This window comes from Rhinopithecus roxellana, chromosome 9, assembly GCF_007565055.1.
Source record: "Rhinopithecus roxellana isolate Shanxi Qingling chromosome 9, ASM756505v1, whole genome shotgun sequence".
NCBI lineage: Eukaryota > Metazoa > Chordata > Mammalia > Primates > Cercopithecidae > Rhinopithecus > Rhinopithecus roxellana.
Window position 1 is genome coordinate 14,042,571 of NC_044557.1, and position 4,557 is coordinate 14,047,127.

The window sequence follows — 4,557 nt, forward strand, 5'->3', positions numbered from 1 at the left end:
GTCGTTTTCAAGGTTGATTTAGGGCCACATTTGTTCTCAATTTTGTATTTTTAGTTGGCGATGTCACTGTTTAAAATGGCCCTCAAGTATAGTGCTGAAACGCTTTCTAGTGTTCCTAAGCACAAGAGGGCTGTGAAGTGCCTTTTGGAGAAATTACGCCTGTTAAATAAGCTTCCTTCAGGCATGAGTGACAGTGGTGTGTTCTGTGAGTTCACTGTTAATGAATCAACAATATATATTAAATAAAGTTTCTTTAAACAGAAACACACATAAAACATAGTTATATGTCGCTTAATTGACAAAAATGTGACTAAAAGCTTGCAGGGACCTAACCCATTATTTCTCCTAGGAGGAATGGTTCAGAATTACCTAATTCAGTGTTTAAGATGAGTTAATAAATCTTCACCTTGGTTATGAATAAAGATATTAGTTAGGTTATGGCCAAGGATGGTGCCTGTGTTCTATTACTAGAAAGCTCTCTCCATACAGCTATAGAGCTACTGGTCAGTAGTTTTGGCATTGAACCCATCTCAATTCTGTCTATTGAGAGAATTATTAACATATTTTTATTGAAATGACACTGAATCAACTGATTCTGAGATGGAGCAGTGCCCCTCTTAGGGGTCGACTGGGCACCGCATCCCTACCCAAGCATGAAAATACAAGAAAACCTTTATTTCTTCAAGGGGAATTCTAGGAACCTCGCTAGCTTTGAGAAGCAAATGAGCAACTTGATAAGTAAGAAGTAAAATTAGCTTAAAACAAAAGCCAAGGAAGTGAGAGTGAGGAGATGCTTGGTTCCCCTGGAGAAACTAAAGATAACATCTTATGTCCCTGAGTTACTTTTCAGAAATTGAAAAACCCACCAAATGGAAAATGCTGTCTGCTGACATGTAGACTCCAAATGACCGGGAACTGAGGACTGAATTCTGATTGTCATTCTTTGTTCTAAATTTCTTCCTCAGGGACCTGGAAGGGGTCACACCCACAAGCCAGGGCTCAACATTCTTTTCTGCTGACCCCAAATTTTTAGACAAAGCTTTGGCTCCTTAACCAATTACGAATAAGAAAACTTTTGACTTCACCTATGACCTGTGGCCCTCGCTTCTTGATGTCCTGCCTTTTTAGCTAAAACCCATATGTAGCCTTGGTGTATTGATTTATGATTTTGCATGTCACCTCTGCCTTTAAAAACTCTACCTGTAAGCCATTTGGGAGTTTGCGTCTTAGGCACGAACTGCCCAATTCTCCTTGCTTGGTGCCCTGCAATAAATGCCTCACTTTCTTTAGCTGCATCCCTAATATCAGTATTTGGTTTTGGGCAGACCTACTTGTTGTTACCATTAATTCCAACTTGCCGCATTCATAGTGCACGGAACATTCACTTTAGAAGTGTAACCAGGGTAAGTGATAGACTCAGGCCCAATTCCTTACAGAATTGCCCACTTTCTTCTTTAAAATGTAGGTAGAACTTTTCCAGATACATTCTCATCCTTAAGAAATCAAGTATTAAATCTAGAAATGTAAATCAAAAGGGAGCACATATGATATGATATATATGTGTATGTATGTGTGTGTGTATATATATGTATATATATGAATAATATATTATCAGACTTTAACTGAGATTCAGTTTTGGGTTTGGGATCTTGGGTAGGTCACCAGACCTCTTGAACTTTAATCAAACATTAGCATACTTTTCAATACATTTCAGCTAGCAAATTTGAATATTCTTCTGTCCCACCAAATGATCTGACTCCAAGAATCAGCCAAATTAAACACTCTTAATTCCCTCACAGTCAAAGCCTACCTCTATTCCCTCGGATACAGTCTCCAGATCTAGTGTTTCTCATTAACGCGATAGCTACAAAATAATGTCCATTCCTCCTAAAGGTCAAATTTTTCTCTTTGATATATATGATTATGTCACATTATCAGATGTGGTTACATATGTATATACACAAACATTTTCCTGAATAAAATGAAAGATAACCGCACTAGTTTCAGTCTGGTTCCACCACTGTTTTTAACAGGGTATTAGATTCTGCTATAGAAAGCCTTTATTATTTTTTCTTCATAGCTGTCTTTGTACTGAATTCAGTTAATATTTTCTTGTGAGAGTTAAAAACAATAATATATTGGTCATCTTTCTTGAGTCTCTGATAGTGTCCTTTTCTTTATAACTTTCATATTGTAGCTATAAAATAATGACGGTGTGCTTTGCCTTATAAAATATGATATAAATCAAACTAAATTTGGTTAAATGTGAATGTCAGATACTTCAGTTAGAAAATAAAGGCTCATTAATTTTCCTCTCTGGTGGAGGACAGTTAGAAATCTCTTTGACTTTAATTTTTAATGCAGATAAAATTTGACAGTCAATCAGAATTTTTTTTTCATAAATCAAATTTGAGCATACTATGGACATAATAAAAAGAAAAATAAACAAATAAATCCAAACACTTACTACAGTTAATAGTTTGTCAGGTGGTTACATTAAATAATGATCACTAATTAAAGAAAAGGAAAATTAATGTGAAATCTTGGTAGAACTCCTATCAGTTCTACCAAGATGGGTGTAAAACTTTCTTCTCTGACACATATTGACAGGATTCAGAGGTAAGTGCCACGTTCTAAATTAACACATACATGAAAGTCAACACATCTGTGCAGCTGCCGGAAGACTCACACCTCCAGCCCATCCATCCCCACACAGGAACCTGCCACCTCCCAGCACCTCAGTCCTATGTCTGGATATAACTTTCTGTCTGAAGGGTGCCATCACAGACTGTGTTTTAATACTTGCTGCCCTATAATACTTTTCAATATAAATGTGTCCATCCTAAGCAGATTCTAGAACTTTCCTAGTTTTCTAGTTCTGAAGGTTCTCCTTACAGACATCATTTCAATAAGAATATCCTGATATCAGAAACGATCTGGTTATACCTGCAGAGGGAGTAGGATGAGGTATGTGTAACTTGTGTGTGTGATGGTTGTGTGTATATGTGTGTATATGTGGTGTGTGTGAGGTGTATGTGTGTGGAGTGTGTGAGATATGTATGGTGTGTGTATGTGCGTGTGGTATGTGTGTCTGTGTGTGTTGTGGGGGGTTTGTGTGCATATGTGGGGTGTGTGTGGTGTAGTGTAGTTTATGTATGGTATGGTGTGTGAGCATGTCTGTGTCTGTGTGTGGTGTGGAGGGTATGTGTGTTGTTTGTGTGTATATGTGGAATGTGTGTGGTGTGTGTGGTATATGTATGATGTGTATGTGTATGTAGTGCGTGTGGGATGCATGTAGTGTGTGTTCGTTGTGTGTGTGTGTGTGTGGGGTATGTGCAGAGTGTGTGTATATATGTGTATGAGGATGTATGTGCAGTATATGTTTGGTGTGTGTATGTTTGTGTGTGTGTATATATGTGGTGTATGTATGTATGTCTGCATGTGTTATGAGGAGAGTGTGTGTCGTTTGTGTGTATATGTAGTGTGTGTATTGTGTGTGTGGTATACACATGATGTATGTATGTTTGTGTATTTGGTGTGTGTTTGTGTCCGGGTGTGGTGTGGGGGTATGTGTGTGGTTTGTTTGTATATGTGTGGGGGATGTGATTTATGTGTGTGATGTGTGTGTGTGTATGTGGTGAATGTATGTATGTGTGTGTCTATGTATGATGTGGGGGGAATGTGTGTGGTTTGTGTCTATATGTAGTGTGTGTGGTGTATGCATGGCGTGTGTCTCTTTGTGTGTGGTGTGTGTTTGTGTCTGTGTATGATTTGCGTGTCTGTGGGGTGTGTGTGGTATGTTGGGTATATGTATGGTGTACTGTGTATGTTTATGTATGTGATGTATGTGCTTAGCATATGTGTATGGGGGAGGTGTGTGCCTCTATGGTGTGTGTGTCTCTTTGGTGTGTGTGTGTGCGCCATTATTCGCTTTTCCTAAAGCCACACTGCAGTGAATAAATGATAAATGAATAGAGGGGAGGATAGTAGAATGAGCTTTTGATATAGAGTTAGTACTTCCATCTCAACATAAATAATTTACTAAATTATTATTCTTGATATTTGTGAGTTGATTGTAGGAGTGTAAAAGAGATGAGAGAATTTTTTATTTCCTGATTTTACTGTTCTGTTTTCCAATAAGAAAGGATCAGATAAATGAGACCTGCTCTTAAAAAGTACCTGACATAAAACACGTCATTAAAAGAATAAATTAAAATCCTTCAGATAACCTAGAAATAAATCTTTTTCTCTAAGGTTTATAAGATTAATTTAGGCCTAGAATTGATCTTTTTGCAGGTCACCAAAACCTTTCTCCAAGTCTAAAACACTGTGACTGAGAGCAAATGAAGGAATCAAAATTGTGATTTTTTTAAAAACTACATATCCAGTTACAAAAAAATACACGGATAAAAAACCTCTATACTCGTATCTGAGCGAATCATCAGCTACAGTAGAATATAGTATTGGCTTTTTCTTCATTGAGAAATACAAATAGTTTTATATATTGAAAGATACAGTTCTCAATATTAGTAATCTTAAAAGTACAACTGAACTGAG